Source organism: Urocampus carinirostris, chromosome 6 (genome assembly GCF_059441175.1).
Source record: "Urocampus carinirostris isolate Australia breed hairy pipefish chromosome 6, RoL_Ucar_1.0, whole genome shotgun sequence".
NCBI lineage: Eukaryota > Metazoa > Chordata > Actinopteri > Syngnathiformes > Syngnathidae > Urocampus > Urocampus carinirostris.
Genome location: NC_142354.1, coordinates 9,865,608 through 9,886,439, shown reverse-complemented (window position 1 = coordinate 9,886,439; position 20,832 = coordinate 9,865,608). Strand labels below are relative to the sequence as shown.

Below are 20,832 nucleotides of genomic sequence, written 5' to 3'. Positions count from 1 at the left end.
CCTCTTTCATGCTTTTTGTTTGCTCTTTTTCCTTCTTCCCTATTTTCTTTGTCTTCTTCCCTTCTTCCATTGTGTTTTGAAAGTGAATGGCCTTTAAAGTTTCACGAATAACTTCACCCAAAAAACTTTGGATTTGTTGAAGGAAGACCAAAAAAAATAATATTGCTTTGTGTTTTACAAGCATTACGGTAGCGCGCTAAACCGTCCTGGTGCACCAACGCTGGTGCGTGTTCTCCTTTCTCTCTCTCTCTCTCTCTCTCTCTCTCTCTCTCTCTCTCTCTCTCTCTCTCTCTCTCTCTCTCTCTCTCTCTCTCTCTCTCTCTCTCTCTCTCTCTCTCTCTCACACACACTTTGTCACGCACGCGCTTGCTCGCTCGCCCTCCTTGCTTTTTAGCTTTGCAGTCAGAGTGGATGACAAAAAAGAAGCGAGCGGGCGCCACCAACTACTTTGCGGCGCTCTCACCCCCGAGAAAAGAATCCGAAATAACAATACGGGCAGAAAAACAACAACAAGAAGGAAAACAACGGGGGACGCCTTCTTCTTTCCCCTTTCCCCTTCTTTTTTTGGGGGGGAGAGATAGAAAAAGTTGCGCGCTGCAATTGTTTGGGACGCACAAAGAAGAAGACGACGACGAAGCTTTTGGACTAACTCGAGTGCTTTCGTCGTCTTTGTCGCTCTTTTTTGAGTTTTTTTATTCTAACCCCCCCCCCCCCCTGCAACATCGTTTGGCTTCTTCCCCCCCCCACCCAAAACAAAATTTTTGGTTCCGTGGAGGCGCGCGGAGTGCTGGTGGGGGGCCCCCCGGAGCCGGTTTTGCTGCCCACATGGTCCAACCGCTGCCCGGCGTCCAACTTTGACTTCTTCCCCCTCACGAGAGACAACAGGTTCATGCACGCACGCGCACTTCCACGCACAAATCCACGCACAGGTCCACGCGCGCGCGGCTTTTTCGTGCGTGCGCTTTATTTTTTTTCCCGAGTTGGAGAAAGTTTGAAGTTGCGCGAGCACGTGGAAATCGCCGTGCGCGGTCGCGGGGAAGGTTTGGGGGTCGTTAACACAATTGTGAGATAAAACATCGATTTGGATAAATAGAATATTCTCGTTTAAATCTTTTAGACGTGACTGCGCTTCGTCGTGCAATTTTTGCGCACAATCGTGCGTCAAGTTGATTTTTGGGTCGTTTTGCTTCCTTAATTGTGAGGAAAATATATTCAAAGGAGTTGATTCTGGTTTTATTTATTAGGACGAGCACGTGGAAATGACTGCGCGTCGCCTTGCGAGTTTTGGGGTCGTTCGGCCTCCGGAATTGCGCAGAAAAACTGGAGGAAAAGGAAGAGTAACTTGTTCACGTTTTGTTAATTGGAACGTATTTGGATTACATTAGGAAATGTTTGCGATAAAAGTGTCACAAATTAGTAAGTTTCACTCGTTTTACTGACCAGAAAAGTATATATTTTTCTTTTTTCCCCTGTCATATACGTTTTAAGTGTATTATTACTTCAATAATATACAAATAAATGTTATATTTAAATTGAGATTAAATGTCTTAATCGAGTAAGTTTTACTCGTTTTATTGACAATAAAAGTATCTTTATTACTCTCACTTGTGTGCCTGTCCTCCCCAGATGTTTAAACTAATAGATTTTTCCCACATCCCCACTTATTATTACAGACATAAGTTTAAGTTACCACAGGAATAGTGTTTAAAATGGAGGTAAAAGTACGTTTTAATTGTCTTAATGACAAGAAAAGTATCTTTTTTGTCTCATTTTCCAAATCCCTAAAACGTTTAAATAGATTACTCCAATTTTTTGTGAGGGGTGGTGACAACTAAAATTCACCAATAAACGATCTATTCAGATTGCATGAAGTAAGTTTGACATTTTTATTTATAGACAAAAACATATTATTCTGTTTAAATAATTAGTTCTCCTTTTGGGGGCCGCAGTTTTAAAATGATATAAAGAAACCCATTTAAATAGAAACAAAAGTGTCATAAATGATTAAGTCAACCTCTTTATTGACGATCTCTTTCCTTTTCCTCCTCTCCCAGTCGTTTTTTTCACAATTTAATTCCACACATAACTTTATAACCGGTGACGAGAAATCTTTGCACACCCCTCTACACGTTGAAGTCGAAAGCTTGTTCTATTTACCAACTTCAAAATGTTAATGTATGGGATTAGAAGTGTAAGTTGGACCCTCATATTATTATTGATGAGCAATGTCTTTTTTGCGCCCCCCCCCAAGTTTACAACAAGTGAGTTTTCTCACACATTTCCATTTCCTTATTGTTATTTTATTTTAAACGTGAGCCGATGATTAAAAAAAAACCTTATTGTGTTAAAAAAGAAAGAGAGGGGGATGTAGGGAGGGGAGTGGGGTTCTGTAGTCAAAAGGTCAGTGAACAATACCTTCTTTTCAAAAGCCGTTTTTGACTTTTGGGGAAATTATAAGGGGCCGATTTCTTCCGAGTCCTGTTTCTTTTGCTTTGGAAATAAAGTTGCGGCCATTCTATGATGGTTAAAAGTATTTGTAGAGGGATAAGAGAATACTTTGCTGGGTTTTCTTCGGTGTTAGAGGAAAAAAAAAAATCAAAGAGCAGCTGAATGTAAATTTGTGGCCAGTGGACGTTAGCAATTCATTGCGGCTTGTTAAGCATGCTTCCCGTTTGATTGATGACTCAAATTGATTTTTATGTACAATGTATTCTTTTTTTCCCCTGTCATATTTCATCTCTTTGAATTGCACGAGAATAAAAAGATGCATACTCTTTGAGGTTTCCGCTGTCACACGTTTTAATTGGTTTAAAAAGAGGTGAGAATGCACTCAGGGCCTCTTTTTAATTGTCTTGAAATGGGATAATGCAAGGTGGGGAGATTTTCCCCTGACTTTTTATCAACTATAACTTTTGGGATATTTTGGGTAGTTCTGGGGTTTTTCCTGCACCTAAATTGTGCAGTATTGTTATTGTAGTTATGCTTTACCAATGTTTGTCGCTGTCATGTGATGTTTTTCCATTTTTAATTGTCATCGTATTTTGGTTCTTTGCTTTTAGAAATTTAGTCGTGCTGTATTGAGAAACTTTAAAAAATGGTTCATTTCCATCAGAAGGACTCCAAAAATTCCATAGAGGCAGAAAAAGGGGGCAATATCAAATATGTTTTGGTTTCTTCCGAGGTGTTGGTCTTTCTTTTCACCCTTTATTTTATTTATTTTTTCATACGGAAAAAGTTAATTCTCTTTTAAAGCCTCAACATATTCCATAAAGGTATATAAATGAAATTACTTGGCAGATTTTGAAATCTTCTGCAGTTTTTCTGGCCTAAATCAATGTGTTATAGTGCATTTAGAGTAAAAATAAGTTGTTCTATAATTATTTGCCACTCTCATTTTCTGTCTTTATTTAATCTTTAGAATGCAAATTGGGTCATATTGTACCCCGCAATAAGGTCATTCCTTTAAAAGAAGCCTCAACAATTCCATAAAGGGAAAACATTTGGCATCGTTTGGATTCTTTTGGAGTATTTCTGCCAAATTTGAAATAAGGAAATATAAATATGAGTCGCTGTACTTTAAAAAGCCTGTTTTTCTTTAATCTTCAATGAAAATTTGAGTTGTGTTGCGCCAAGTTTATTTAAGGCATAAAAATAGTAACTATACTAAAAAGGCCTTGAAAATTCTACAAGTGCAAAAAAAGGAAAATCTTTGTATTTTGGATTCTTCTGGGCTGTCGGCACCCAATTTTCTAGTATTCTATTAGATATTATTATATTATTTATATTATTACTGATAAAGGTAAAACATGAGATAAATGGAGAAAAATAACCCTTTATGCTTAAAAGTGATTGTATTTATAAAGGTGTGTCGTTATATTGCAGGATTTGGATTTCAAATGCAGGTAGAGCATGACATAAATAGACAAGTTGACAATATCGTACATATATTCTGGAGTGTGTCCGCCCAAAAATTGCACAAGATTTTATTTAGATTATAAACGCCGACAAGTTTTAAAGCATGACAAAAAGGAGAAACGTTTTTTTTAACATGACAGTGATAGTGATGGTGCATATTTGTCTTTCTTTGTGTATTTTAAAGCATATATGGTCATCAAATATTTATCTAGAGATATATTTTCTTTTTATGTGACAATGAAGATACATATTCTGGAGTTTTTCTGCACAAAAGTTTTGCAGTATTTACATTTGAAATGCCAGTTAATGAAGTGTGGAAAATGGAGGTAAACCTTTTCTGTATAGATATGATTTTTTAACTCATATGATAGTGACAATGTATATATATATATATATATATATATATAATTACTGAGGTGGCTCTGTTATAAAATGTAGGAGTGTTTTATCATCGAGATATGTTTTTTTCACAGGACAGTGTCTCGAAATATTTGCTCTTCATGCATGTTTTCAAGCCACATGTCAGTGACTAATATATATATATATATATATATATATATATATATATATATATATATATATATTGATTAATGCCAGTAAAGGAATGGCATGAGAAAAAAAAGAGATGCGCTTTTTTTGCCTGACAATTTTGATATCTACTTGTTTTGTTGTTGCTTTTAAGAACACACTCAACTATCTATCATGTTATTTTGACTCAATTCTCAAGAAAATGCATTGATTTTGAAGTGAGTGTGTAACTTTTTATCCTCCGATGGTCTCTTCTTCTCTGGTTTTCCTCGGTCATCCATCTCGACAGCTGCGTCTTTTCCGCGTCAGGTTCCCTTTGCGGTGCCCCGGACCTTGCGCTTAAGTGTGCGCGATTCTTCCGTCTGCGGTATCGGCCCGGACCTTCAGTGTGTGTGGTTCTTCCCGTTTGACTCCGCTCCAAATCGCAAAGAATCCGCGGGGGCTTTCAAGCCAGCTGCTATGGTTTTAGTGCGTAAACTCCGTTTTGGAGGGTCCTCTCACCTTCTATTGTGTGCATGAGTGTAATTTACATTTCTTTTTTTATTGAGGGAGAGTCGACTCCATTAAAAAAAGGGACGCCAACGAGTGGACGCAAAGTGATGCTGGAGAGCGTCGGCACGTGTCAGGGAAAAAAAGGGGACGCTCAGGTTTTCATTAGGGATGAAGTGATGCAAGGACGGGTGAGAACGCGCAAACGGCGTAGGTGGCAATGATATCGGAGATGTTAGCGACACGATAGCGCAGCAAGTGGGAGAAAGCTTGAGGTTGCGTTTACGAGTGATTGACGGGCGGGGAACGCGTTGGGTCCTGATTATACATGTGCTTCAAATTGAGCATGTTATTTAGGGGGAGTGTTGTGTGTCTTTGAGTGCGGTTCTGTGTCTTTGTGTGTGTCTTTGTGTGCGGCCTCAAATTAATCCCGGCGCATTTTTGCAAGATGAGATGGGTTTTCGGGACACCTGTGAGCACTCGCCGCGATGGAAAATAAAACAATTATGAACATATTTTCGATCTTCGGTTTTCAGATCAAGTGCAGAAACTAATGACAAATATTCCATAGTTGTAAGCTACACTTTTCTGATTGAGTGCCGACACTACAAAAAAAGAAATAAATAGAAATTAATAAGTCACTTAAATAGCTAAATTTCAATGTCCTGCTTATTTGTTTGGCCTTTAATCACAAGGAGTATCAAAGGGCTGCACAGATCATTGCAAACCATTAAGACTCCCATGATCTAAAACCAACATGACGGCAAGGTAAAAATCAAAAACCTAAAGTCATGTTTATTTGAGACACCCTTAATCAGAAGGAGTCTCAAAGGGCTTCTCAGACCATAGATATGTGCACACTACACAATCCCCTGATCTAAAACCTACATGAGGGCAAGGAAAAACTCAAAATCCTCAAGATGAGGAAAATCAGGACCGCACATGAGATCATCCCCCTTTCTGGAAGACCAGGCTGCAATGGATGTTGCAATAATAAATAATACACTGATATTGTCAACATAAAATATAAGTCATTCATATGCCATGTTTTAGCCAAGATTTAAACAGTTCCACTGTAGTTGCAAATCGAGTAAATTGTTATATGCAATCTATAATATATACTTTAAATATATTTATCTTGCGTCTTCACACAAATAAATTTAGTAATTTTAGGAATTTGCAATATTGTAAATATTATATGTGGTTCAAGCCTCGGCTGAGTCATACCTAACACTTAAACATTGGTACCCGTGCCTCCCTGCTTGGCGTTCAGCATTAGGGGTTGGAATTGGGGGGTTTGGTCACCTAATGACTCCCAACACCTCAGTTGGGTTGAGCGAGGTGGCTGGGAATCCCCTCCTCTATATCAATCTCCCAAAAAGAGCCAGAAATGACTCAAGCCACCTCCCACTAGGGGGATATGGCTGCGGTATATATATATATATATATATATATATATATATATATATATATATATATATATATATATATATATATTTTTTTTTTTTTTTTTTGCTTGAAACTATTTTTGCATATTGTATTGGAACAAATATTTGTTCATTTTTTAAGCAATATTCTAAGTATTTTTTCACATTTTTTAATTAATTTATTTATTTTTTTCAAATGTGTTTTATTTTCGGTCTTGAAACACAAAACGGTTTTTCTATCTTTAAGGAATACTTTTGAATACATTTCTTTATACTTGAAATAGTTAGGTTTATTTATATTGTCATTAATCATTCTTAAATATTTTTTGTTTCTTAAAACTAAAATAGATGCAGTTCATATTTTCATATTTTTGGAGTATAACAATCTGGAATTAAGCTCTTTAGATATAAATAATACATGTTTTTAATATAATTAATTTGCGTTTTGAATATATTTAATTGATATCGTGGTATTTTGACATTTTATAAGGAATTTAATCTTCAGTCTTGGAACAAAAAACATTTTTTATTTTAAGAAATTATTTTAAATATATTTCTTCAAGTAATTATGGTTTTTACATTATTATATATTATATTTATTATATCATAATATTTATATTTTTTTAAATGATTCCTCAAACTAAAATATATACTCAAGAAATATTTTTTAACCAACATTAGAGAGAAAAATACATATTCATATTAATTTGTAATTAAGCTTATTTTAAGTACAAATTACAAAAAATCCCACGTAATATGTCAATTTTCTGCCGACGAAGTGCAATTCTGCTCATGTGATGGATGCGGGAAGTAGCGAGGCGACACTTCCAAGAGGAAGGGACCGTTTCCTATGAGATGGGGGTGCAGGGGGGGCACAGTTGGGGTGAATTGAGTAAGGCCGAGTGTATTTCTGCAAAGTATTTCGAGAGGAGTTGAGGCATTACGTCCCGGGAAGGGTTCGATAAGCCTCTCCGGGGCACGCTTGCCACCTCTCTTGCAGCACTCGGGTCACTGGGGTGGGGGCCCGGTCACTGTCAAGTCTGCAGGAATCGGAATTGCTCAGAAAGAAATTTCCCCCCAGGCAGATTATCTTCATTTAAGTTTGTCTAATTTAAAAATATTCTTAGAATACACAAAATTTTAGACTGTTTTACCTATTTTAAGTATTGTGTTGAGGTTTTTGAGTTTTTCCTTGCCCTCAGTCGGTTTTATATCAGGGGATGGTGTCATAATAGTCTGTGACTAGCAATAATCTGTGGTCTATGCAGCCCTTTGAGACTCTTTGTGATTAAGGGCGTCACGAACAAACATGACTTGTTGTCTAGTGTAAGTACGAATAAATAACCACTGTTTAACCGATTTTAAGGACGATTTGTCCAATTTTACGACATTTTAGCAAGTTTTTTTTTATTTTTTTCAAATTGTTAATTGAAATATTTTTCAGGTTTTTACAACTTTCATCTTAGTTTTAAACTCAGCTCTAACATTTTTCAATTTAAAATTTCTGATTTGAAAACTGTTCCTGTTTTTTATCATCAAATCTAAAGAATTGCTCATTTAAAATGTATAATTCATGTAATTGCGAGAATTACTTTAAAACAAATGAAATATTAGTTTCTAATTTTATGGATTTTAATCTCATTTCTTTACTAAAAAAGGAATATTGCATTTTTATTTTTTTGTTAGTTTAGATCTTAAAATAAAAGGTATCCGTTTAAATATTTTATATATTTTTCTTATTTAAAAAAAGGCAACATCCCTCCAGTTAAATCTAAAATATTTTTAATCTTATTATGATTTAAGTCTAACCTGAATTTTAAAAATTAATTTAATCCGTGATTAAATTCTTAAAAAATGTTCATTGGAAGATATTCTGATTTTAAGAAATTTCATGAAATGTAATTAAATAATAATATTTCATTAAAAAAATCTTTCAAATATATTGTTCACTTAGAAATTTCAACAAATCCTTCGAAACAAACAAAATAAATACGAGTTCCATTATATGTTTTACCTTTTCCCCCAAATTTCATGTCATGTCTATCATTATATTTAAAAAAGAATATAGTACATTTTTACTTTTTAAATCAGAAAAACAATAAAATAGGCAATTTTATTCCAATAAATGAATATATATACAAATATATATATATATATATATATATATATATGTGTGTGTATAGATAGATAGATAAATATATTTGGTGAGATCCTATGAAAAAAAAGCAGACGTTGCAAGCAGTGACTTTATCATATTGGTTTAAATGATCATTTTTGTGCCGCCCGTCATTTTCTCTATCCGGCTGCTGACAGCTTTATTCTCCTTATGGATTTTCCTTCAGGGCAGCTTCCTTCCCATCCATTTGATATTCCTTTTTTTTTTTCCTGGTCCTGAACGTCCCACGTGATTTTCACTCCGCTTCTAATCTGTCAAGTATTGCTCAAAGTGTCGCTGATGTCTTTTACGCTACAAGTGTTGGTTCTGGATCTGGGTGGTTCGGCGCAACTTTAGCCATTAGCATGGGCGACGGCAGCCGTCCTGAGAAGGATCTGACTGTCCCCTGATAGGACCGTGAGACGTCAACCCCCTTATTGACATCCGTCTGCCCTGAATCAAAAAAAATAAATACAAAATTCTTACACCGCCGGCAGAATATGTTGAAGATTTGTTTTTCTTCTTTCAAGATTATTTAATCTTTTTTATTAATAATCCCAATAAACCTAAATTAATAATATTTCTTCAAATAATTCATGTTTATTTGTGACGCCCTTAATCACAGAAGGTCTCAAAGGGCTTCACAGACCACCATTACAACATCCCTCCATCCGAAGTTGTGCCAATTTTAGCGTTGCAAAAAAAAGGATATCATTGTTCAGTATCTTCGCTTCCTTCAGTGATCAGTTGAGTAACTGAAACACTCATCCATACCAGTGGGGGGCAGCAGATTACTATTTTCTTTTTTTACTTTTACAAATGATCTGCGCATGGAGGTAGCAAGGGGAAATAGATTTAATAGCTTCTTTTAAATTTGCTTATTTTATTTCATATTTTCTATTTGACTAAAAAAACAACAACTAAAAGTTAGAATGTAGTAATATCAGCTTTCTAATAAAACAAAAAATGTTGATAATTTAAAGATTTTCTCCTTTTTATAAAAAAAAGAGCAATCTCATTTCTCGAATAAAGAAAAATATATATGTATATATGTGTATAAATATATACATATATACTGTAGAAGGTTTATATATTTTTAAGTAATTTGATATATTTTTTTGATAATAAAAAATATTTCAAGTCGATATTTTTTTATTTCAAGACTTGGATCTTAATTCATTTAATATGATTTATGTTGTAAAATGAATATGAAATGCTAATGTATTTTCTTATTATTCTACTGAATTTTCAAATAAATTTAAAAACATGAGAATCTTTTGATTTTAGTTTTGTCAATTTAAAAATAAAAAAATAATCACATTTTATACTTTACTTTAGTTTTTTTATCTCATTATTTTATAATAAATAATTAGATTAGATATATATTTTTTCCTTCTCCATCCATCCATCCATCGATCCATCAATTATCTGAACCGCTTATACTCAGTAGGGTCACGGGGGTTCTGGAGACCATCCCAGCTATCTTCGGGCAGTGGGCAGGGGACACCCTCAACTGCTTGCCAGCCAGTCGCAGGGCACACAGGGACAGACAAGCATTCACTCGCTCATTCACACCTAGGGACAATTTGAACCGGCCAATTAACCTGACATGCATGTTTTTGGAATGTGGGAGGAAACCGGAGTGCCCGGAGGAAACCCACGCAAGCACGGGGAGAACATGCAAACTCCGCACAGGAAGGTTGGTAGCTGGATTTTAACCCATGACCTCAGAACTGTGCCGCACACGCGCTAACCACTGCTCCGCCGTGCTGCCCTTTTTCCTCCTCATTCCTCAAATTTAATAACTTATGTTATCGTTTAATTGGCTTATCCAAATTAGAAGTCAATTTCAAACTTAGATATATTTTATCTAATTTTCTAATTAAACTGCTTTAAAAAATAAAAAATCCTTTCAATTTAACTGCGATTGGCTGGCAACCAGTTCAGGGTGTCCCCTGCCCACTGCCCGATGATTGCTGGGATGGGCTCCAGCACCCCCGCGACCCTACTGAGGATAAACGGTGCAGCTAATGAGATGAGATGAGACTTTCAATTTAAGTATTTGATTTATTAAATACAATATTTCTATAAATTATTTGAAAAAGAAGTTAAAAAAAATGCTAATTTTAATATATTTTAGAGATCTATTTTTTCTATGAAAATATAAAAATAATATTTATATTTATTATATATATATATATATATATATATATATATATATATATATATATATATATATATATATATATATATATATAGTTCTTTCGTTCCTACTAGAAAACAAGAACCCAAAAAAATAAGAGCCCTAACATTCCAAACGAGCAAAAAAGGTCAAGGTGCTCCTACAGAGGTGTAGCATGTACCACCCCTCTCCGCCTTTTGTGTCCTCCTCCCTATAGGGTTAACCGAAGGGGAAATTGAGAGTGTGCTCGTTTGTGCTATTTAAGAATCCAGGATGAAAAAAACCCAGGGCAGATATAAGGATGTGCGAAGACTCCCCTCCCCCCCGGTTAAGCGAATGGGGGAGTGGTGGTTTTACGGTCTGATGAGACCAAGTGGATGGCTTCCTCTTGAAATCTTGAGATATTCCTATTCAAACCACCCAAATAATGATCCAATCACTGAAATATTCCTGGCTGATTCTCTCCAAGAGACAGCGTGTCATATATGACCGCTAGATCTCGCTGTGTTATGTAATGCGACTGAAAATGAGTGCTACAAGGCACAAGGAAATATACAAACTACATAGACAACTTTGTTTTGCCTAGCCTTTTGCAAAGGAAGAAAAAAGAAAGAAGAAAAGTGAGGATAAGAAAAGTATAAGGAAATAAGAAATACAAATGGGAACGCAATGGAAAGAAAAAAATTTAAAAAACGGTAAAAAAAACAAGAAAAAATACAGAATTTGGAATTTAAAAAAGGAGAAAAATAGAAAAAAATTATAGCTGGAGAGATTTATTTTACTTACTAGAATCCCTTCTTAGAGACGCCGCAATATTTCTCTGCCATCTTGCTGCTACGCTGCGTTTATTTGGCATTGGTTTTCGTCGGCATTAGACAGACGGTGCCATCTAGTGGTCAAATATTTCTTTGGCATCTTGCTGCTACGCTGCACTCATTTGGCACTAGTTTTCATCGCCGTTAGACAAAGGGTGCCATCTAGTGGTCAAATATTTGTCTGTCATCTTGCTGCTCCGCTCCGCTCATTTGGCACTGGTTTTCGTCGGCATTAGACAGACGGTGCCATCTTGTGGTCAAATATTTATTTGGCATCTTGCTGCTACGCTGCGCTCATTTGGCACTAGTTTTCATTGCCATTAGACAAACGGTGCCATCTAGTGGTTAAATATTTTTTTGTGCCTCTTGCTGCTACGCTGCGCTCATTTGGCACTAGTTTTCATCGCCGTTAGACAAACGGTGCCATCTGGTGGTCAAATATTTGTCTGTCATCTTGCTGCTACGCTCCGCTCATTTGGCACTGGTTTTCGTCGCCATTAGACAAACGGTGCCATCTAGTGGTCAAATATTTCTCTGGCATCTTGCTGCTACGCCGCGCGCATTTGCCACTGGTTTTCGTCGGCATGAGACAAACCGTGCCATCTAGTGGTCAACTATTACATCCTGGGGCTATAAGACTTTCAGTTTTTTCGATTTGTCCTCTTGGCCCCGCCTCCTTTCCAATTTTCTTCATTAACGAGAAAGGAATATCCCCCGTTTAGCGGTTGAGATTGGGGAAAAGAACAAAACACACAAAATAAATAATAATAATCATCATAAAAAAAAGATGAAGACGTTGAAAGAAATCCGATTGGCCGTTTGATGAAAAGGGGGCCGGCGCTTTGTGAAGGCACAATCGTATTCATCGGAAAATAAAAGAGCGGCGAGCCGATTTAATTAACTGATAAGGAGCGGACTCAAATTAATTTTTCAAGGATGTTGCACTTTGATTAAGGCGAAGAAGAAGAAAAAAAAACGAAAAGACGATTAATCGACGTTCGGCAAGGAGGCAAATGGCCGACTAATTACGATTTATTCATTAAGTGTTCTTTTTTTATTTTAGTCTAACTTAAACATTTCATGGAAAGGAAAGGGAAATCTAAGATATGTCAATTAAAATACTAAAAATTGCTTACTTGGAAAAAAATTATCATTTTAAGTATATTATTTCTTGTTTTTAAATATTCTTTGTTTATTTTAATGATCAAATTTATACTCGAAAATATTTTAAAAATTAATAGGCTCATTGTACATATAATTTTTATTTTTCAATATTTTATCTTTTAAATAAAAACATATAGATATATACATAAATTGTATATAAATGTAAATATATATACAAAAAAAAAGGATGAGAGAAAATATCAAATACAATCATTACGTCAAAAATACCGAAATTTCTATGTATTTTTTTTCATTAAAATGTGAAAAATACGTAAAAAAAATAAAATAAATATTATTTCTTGTTTTTAAATATTCTTTGTTCATTTTAATGATCAAATTTATACTAAAAAATATTTTAAAAATTAATAGGCTCATTGTACATATGATTTTTATTTTTCAATATTTTATCTTTTAAATAAAAACATATATAGATATATACATAAATTGTATATAAATGTAAATATATATATACAAATAAAAAACAAGGGATGAGAGAAAATTTTAAATACAATCATTACGTCAAAAATACCGAAATTTCTAAGTATTTTTTTTCATTAAAAATGTGAAAAATACGTAAAAAAAAATAAAATAAATTACCCCATCGGTATGTTTATGTATCTATTGCTGTATATTTAAAATAATAAAAATAAATATAAAAATATAGATTTATTTCCTAAATTAAAATTGTATACATATATACAGTTACATAAATTAAATTGACTACTCGCAAAACTATAAAATATTATGAATAAATAGAATAATGATATTTATGTTTAAAATATATAAAAATAAATAAGAAATATAGAGAATAAAACCTAGATGTAAATAATATATACAGTAATATATAAATATCAATGAATCAAAACGTATGAATATTTGTATGAATAAGAAATGTAGACATAATTTAAAGAAACGTAAAAGAAAAGGGAATCCGAACAGAGACAGGACCCACTTGCGTTGAGTTTCTCACAAGTTTTATTGAAAGAAAGAGAAAGGGTTGCGCCCACGATCCGGTGATCACTGGGAGCGGGAAGCAGGTCGTTCTGAACGCGGAAGTGGATCTTCCGTAACGAGCAATGGCAGTGTCGGGAACGGAAAAACGGGTCAGTAGCCGGGACAGAAGAGAAAAACGTGGTCGGGGTCGTAAGCGAGTTGTTAGTCAGAAAAGGAGATTAGACGTGGTCGGGCACAAAAAGAGGTCGAAAGCTGGGACGTGGTCAGTATCAAAAACGGGTCGCAGCCGGGGGACAGACAGGAGCAAAAACAGGTGGGAGTCGGGGTCGAAAAAGGCTTGGCTAGTGTTTACTGAGGTCAGCAGACGGACTGACAAAAGGGGACAGATAGGAGTGGGTTTAAATAGGGACAGGGAGCCAATCAGAGTCTGAGGCAGTTGGCGCCAAAGGAGCGGGAACAGGTGATTCACATCGGTAATCATGACAGAAAAAAAGGAAAAAAGAAATAAAAGGAAAAATGGAATAGCAAGGAAAAACACCAAAAGACAGAAAGGAATGGGAAAAAAAAGGAAAAAGTGAGAAAATGAAAAAAAGAATTGACAACAGCAGTAGAATAAATCAAGAAAGCTTTTTGGTTTTTGGGGCAACCGTAGCACCAAGATGGCTGACCAAATATCAAGTCCATGTTATAGTCCATGTCTTTTTGCTTATTATTCGAATGAAATAGTCCTTACCAATTTTTTTTTCCCACCACAATGCAGCGCTAAACGACACCCGGGTCCCTTTCGACTTCAAACGAAAACGTCTACGGTTCCAGCAGACGAGCTCCTTCGCTAACGGCCAATTAATCGGCGACGCTGGTATTCAATTAGCGTCAGTCATGAGGCCAAAGTTGCCATTTGTTGTTGTTTTCATATGCTAACGAGCGGCTAATTGAATTTGAAAAGGCCCCGATTAAGGAGCGCCGTGGCGGACATTAAGCCGACGTAATCTCATTTGCATTACTAACGAGCGCCGAGTAATTAGCGCCTAATTAGACACTTCACGCCGCGCTGCTGTTTACTTTACTCGTCGAGTGGAGGGGAGACCACCTTACGCTGTCGGGCGGCCATGTTGCGTAACCATCCGAGGCGTTTCTCTTAATCGACGATTATTATTCCGATTATCGCGTCAGTTGTGTTTTGTCAAATCGTACAAAATATTTGATTATAAGGAAAACGATCCGTTTTTTTACAATCGTTTATCCTTTTACTTCGCATTAGTCAGGAATTTTACGTGGCAATCAGAGGCATTTCCCTTAATCGACGATTATTATTCCGATATTCGCATCGATTTGATTGAATGAAATCTCTCGTGGCAATCGGAAGCATTGCTCCGTCTTCCTTTTTTTCTTTTCTCTTTCTGTCTCTCTCTTTTGCTTTCCCCTTCTCTCTTTCTCCCCTTCTCTTTTCACTCCTCTCTTTCTATTTCTCTTTGGATTTCTTTCTTTCTCTCTCTTTCTTCCCCCCCTCACTATTTTCCTTTTTATCTCTTTTGTTTCTCACGTTCACTTTCTCTCTCTCTTTCTCGCGCTCTCTCTCTCTCTCTCTCTCTCTCTCTCTCTCTCTCTCTCTCTTTTCTTTCTCTCTAATCTACTAGTCCGGCCCCTGAGAGAATGTTTGTTCTCTCGTGTGGAATTAAAATGAGTTTGACACCCCTGGTCTAGACCAATCAATTCTTGACCATTAATTATACTTTTCTTTAACTTTATATATCTTTTCTTGAAAAGATCCAATAAATTGACAAAAACGCTGTTTTTTTTTGTTTCAGTATGCATCATCTTATTTCTGGGACATTTTTTCCTCTCCTCACTTTGTGAAAAACGACAAGAAAAAAATCAATTTTTGACAATCGGTGATCCAATAAATCGATACATGTGTTTCCTAGACCAATGAGAACCTGCGAGAAACACCCCAAAAACCATAAATACGATGGTGCTATTCATAAAAACCTTAAACGATTATTTCAAGCGTTATGGAGAACCATACAGAAAGAATCAATTTTTGGCAATCGTTTATCCAATTAATCGATATATGTCTTTATTTCCTTTTTTTTTGACAAAATGATGATTCCGTTAATGAGAGATTGCGAGAAATACCCCAAAAACCATGAATACGATGGCGCTATTTTTAATAATGCCAAGCGATTATTTTCCGCATCATTTGCGTCTATTTCGATTTCCCGATCGTCGCTCCTAACAAGTTTAAACCTTCAAACCCACCCGAAATTGCGACCTCAAAAAGGCCCCGCCCCCCAACGGAAATGCATATTCATGAGCGGGGGAGGAGGCGGGGACAAGTGGGACAGTTTTCCTCGAGTGGCTTTTATTCCATCGAGTCGAGGGGCTCCGACCGCCCATTTTCAATCACGATAAAGAAAAATAAAGAACTCTTCACTTTACACGGCGGTAATGGAAACCGGTTTCGTGTCGTAGGGACTCCATTATCGTTCCGTTTACGCGCCGCTCATTAGCATATGGATTCTTCTTTTTTAAATATGAGTCCAAACTTTTAGCGATTCATCGGCTTTTCAAAAATGTGATACCGATTTCTGTCTTTTATGTTTTCACAATATTTCAATTCAAAATCCAGAATAGAAAAGACGAGCACTCATTACTTAATTCATTAATGGTTTAAATATTTTAGCGATTAATCAGCTTTTCAAAAGTGTTATACCATTTTCTGTCCAGTTTTTATATCTTCAAATAAAACTTTCAAATGTAAGTCCCGAATACAAAATAATAGGACTAAATCATCAATTAATAAGATCTATCTTATCGATTAATTTGCTTTTGTAATTTTTTTCAAATATATTTTATATTCACAGAAGAATAACATTTATAATTTGTTCAATAAATTGTAGAAAATAGAAAAGAGTAGGTCTAATTAATCAATTTATACAACATTTTATCAACATTTCGACGTTTTATTTCGATTTCAAGCTTTTTCCTTAAAAGAATCCGATTTTTTTGACATTAACAATACCAAAAAAGTTGATGGGTGAATCCCGAAAATCGAAAACAATAAGACTTATTAATCGCTAAGTTAAATATTTGATCGATTAATCGTCTTTTCAAACTGTTCCATCCATTTTTTTATTATTTTAAGAGCGAAAAACTTACATCATTTTTTTTAAGAAAAATCCACAATAGAAAACAGTAAGTTTTGTTAGTCGATTATTTTTTGGAATATTTTGGCGATTCATCGGCTTTTCAAAGTGTATAAATATTTCCAGCTTATTCTTTAAAAAAAAATCGAATTATTTTTTGTTTTTTATATTAACAATACCAAAAACGTCATCGATAAATCAAAAAAATCGAAAACAACAGAGTAAGACTTATTAATCGATTAGTTAAATATTTGATAGATTAATCGATTTTTCAAAATGCATGAATATTTCCAGCTTTTTCTTAAAAAATCCATTTTTTTCATATTGATGTCTAACTTTTTAGGGAAAAAGAAAAATATATATGTTTAACACATCATAGTTCATAATATGTCCCGTTATGTGTAAGACATCAATTCATAAGTGACACATTTTAGCGACGAATCGGGTTTCTATTTCCCACCTTTTTCTAGATTTTTTTATCCTCCAAAAACGTGCAATTTGAACAATACACAGGGAAGGATATCGAGATCATACTCATATTTTATTCCTGCAGTCCAAATTATTAAAATTAGATGATTTAGTAAAATTTTTCACTGCACAACTACTATATAAGGTCAACAAAAACATAATGCCAGAAAACATCCAAAACTTTATAACTTAAGGGGCTGTAGTAAATTCATAATCCCAAAGGTGAGAACCACCAGGAAAAGTATGTGTGTGTCTGTGTGGGGAGTCAAACTTTGGAAGAATTTACAAGACGAGATCAAACAATGTCCAACTATTCACGTTTTCAAATTTAAATACAAAAAACATTCCTGGCGAAATACAGAGATGAAGAAAATGGGGTAGAGTGATTCTTGAGATTGGAAATACTGCGTTTACAACTATAGTTAACCTTGTTGTTTTTGTTACTATTATAATATCGTAACTGTTAGTATTGCTATTGTTGTTATCATCATTGGTGTCGCAGTAATGTTTGGTGACCAGTGGCATTAGGACGTTGAGGGATGGGTACTACGATGATTAGTGTATAAAATATGTGACTATTGTTATTATTATAATTATTGATATCTGACCTATGTAATGTGTGTATCCTTGAGATTGTATTGTATTTAGACACAAAAAAGGAGCTATCTATAGAATGCAATTAATAGGAAAGATGAAGGGGAAGAGAAAATAAGCGTCTGCTTCTTACTACCTCTTTTCGAACATGTTATGTTAACATAATTTATTTTTGTTAACTCATTGTCCTGTTTTTATTTTAATGTTAAAAATTGTCATGAACCAGAACAGATACAGGACCCAATCGCGTGACGTTCTCACACAAGCCTTTATTTTACAGGAAATGGGGAGACATGCACGTTAGGTGGCCGGTCTGGCGTGGAAAGACCGGAAGTCAGAGACCACGATCGATAACGAAAATAAACAGGAGAAACTAGACGGGAACGAAAACTGGAGAGAATAATAAACAGGACAAAAACAGATGGAAACTAACCTGGAACCCGAAATTAAACAGGACTGGAGATATCACAGGAAAACACGACTGAGTCAGAACCCACGTCTTGTGGGGTAGAGGTTCGTTGACAGGCTGACAAACGGAGAGTGAGAACGCTGAACTTAAATAGAAGGAAAGCCAATCAGTCAACGAGCCACAGCTGGCGCCACACGGGCGGGGTCAATTGGGCACCACGGCAACCGTGACACACACGGGCGTGGCCAATTGGGTGCCGTGGCAACCATGACAGAAATAAAGTTTTCTTTCATTTACAAAAGAAAACATCATTTCTGGGATAGAAAGCTTGTCCTAAGCCCGAGAAGGTCGCAGGTTCGATTCCCCCTGGGTAAAACGTCGAAGTTTCCTCCGGCAAAACGCTGAACCCCTAGCGCCCCCTCTAAGGGGGTCGACGCCGCTATCGGTCTGCGAATGGGTAAGAAAGAGTTGACTTGTTGCTCGCGAACGACAACTCGATCTCGAGAATCCGCGAGCACCCCGATCGCTCCCCGCCGGGGAAACGGGAATCGAAAAACGAGCGCCTCGTCGTTTTCCGAGCGCCCGCATGAATAAGTGATGAAAAGCCTTCTTATTTATTTATCCGCCGTACTGCTTTTATTGCTGTGATCGTGAACAAAACTGGCCTAACCTGCATTTTTCCACTCGATTGTTTTCTACGCCGATGCTCGGAGGCGCCCCCATGCAAATGAGGGCGGGAGGGAAAAACATTCAATCGGAGAAAAAGATGTTAAAATAACAGCCGCATTCGGGATGCCCCATAATTGGACAAAAAGGCTGACTCAATACAAATCGGAAATTAATATACGGCGAGGAACGATTCATTTTCTTTTCTTCTTTTGTCCCGGAGTGTGACGGAAACATTACCGATGTCACGCGACCAAAAAATCTGCGATTTTTTTTCTCAAAGTGGAGCACGATCAATTAGTCGGAGGGAAATGTTTTTCTGTTACCATCAGCGTAGGTTGCTTTTAATAGATCTTAGATATTTCACGCTTTTATTTTGAAATCTAGGCTTTAGCTTTTTTTTTTCTTCCTGCAATCCAATTTCTTTTCCCCGCTGAGTGCGCTTTTCTTTTTTATTTCACCAGTTCCGATTGTTTTTGTGTAATCCTTTTTATTTTTCTCCTTTTTTTTTGGACCATGTTTTCTTTTCGTGTTTTCTTCTAGTGTTTCAGTTTGTTTATTTCCTTGTGTTTACATGTTTTTTTTCTTGCATTTCTTTCTTTCTTTTTCATCTCACTCAATACGATTTATTTCTTCTATGTTTTTGTGGAATCCTTTTCTTTTTCTCTTGTTTTTTTCTTTCACTAATTTTTTTTTCTTCTACGTTTTTGTTTAATCCGTTTTATTTTTCTCCTGTTTCTTTTTTTTTTACTACGTTTTATTTTCGCGTTTTTCCCTAGTGTTTTAGTTCATTTTCTCCTTGTGTTTACGTGATTATTAATTTTCCTTGCAATTTTCTTTCTTTTTTATTTCACTAAATTCGTTTTTTTTCTTCTATGTTTTTGTATAATCCTTTTTATTTTCCTCTTGTTTTTTTTGATTACATTTTCTTTTTGTGTTTTCTCTAAGTGTTTTAGTTTGTTTTCTACATGTGTTTACGTGATTACGTATTTTTCCTCTCATTTTTCTTTGTGATGATGTTCTTTTACTTGCAGTTTTTTCTCGTTTTTTTCCTCTTACTTTCTTTTTCCTCACATTCCTTCATCCTTTTCCGCATTTTTCCTTATGATTATGTTCTTTTCCTCGCACTTTTTTTTCCATGTTTTTTTTCCCCACGTTTTTTTCTCATGATTACACTTTTTATCTGGTGTTTATTACACGTGATTACGTTTTTTTCACATTTTTTTTTCTCCTCATGTTTTTATTTTCCTCCCATTTTTTCATTTTGATTATGTTTTTTTTTCCCCCTTTTTGTTCTTTTTCTTTTTTTCAGTTTTCCTGCTCTTTTTCTCAGGTATAACATTTTGGGGCGGATCCTGTCTCTCTTTCACGCGTTTTATTTATTTGTTTATTTTACACGTGATCCTGTTTTGTTTTCTCACATTTTTTTCTTTACATATTCCCAATTCTTTTTTTCTCTTTTTTTTCCCCCCTTTCGTGATCCTGTTTCAGTTTCCTCCATATTTTTTTCCTGATCATGTCCCTTTTTCTCACCAATTTCAAAGAATCATTCCTGAAGTTAAATCTATTAGAAAAATTGTGTGTGTGTTTCCATGCCACGAGGTTGTCTTGATAATCTCCCGTGCGAGGTTCAGGGGGCATGGAAAATCGGAATACCTGAGAGGATTAGGACGATCCCGAGTACATTTTGTGCGGGATCCCGAAATCATCCCGCGTGAATTTTGTCTCGGAATCGGCGAGAAGAATTCATGAACAGTCATTGATCGTTTATCAATTTATTTATGATTCTGATAATCAACTGCAAATTAAATTTTTTAATTATCGGCAGAAATTATTTTTTTTAACTGTTTTTTCAATACTGTGACTCGGTAGATACCAATAAGTGACAATAACAATCAATTGAAAATATCAACCAAGTTT

General features: G+C 35.5%; 1 protein-coding gene across 2 annotated transcripts in view; it reads left to right on the top strand.

The window, feature by feature from the left end:
• The first annotated feature begins 425 nt into the window (after positions 1–425).
• foxp4 (forkhead box P4) overlaps positions 426–20,832 on the top strand; it is a 167,479-nt gene continuing 147,072 nt past the window's right edge. For both annotated transcript variants that reach the window (XM_088337790.1, XM_088337789.1), the window contains exon 1: positions 426–885. The gene's annotated coding sequence lies outside the window, so the exon portion shown is untranslated. The remainder of the gene's footprint in view (positions 886–20,832) is intronic.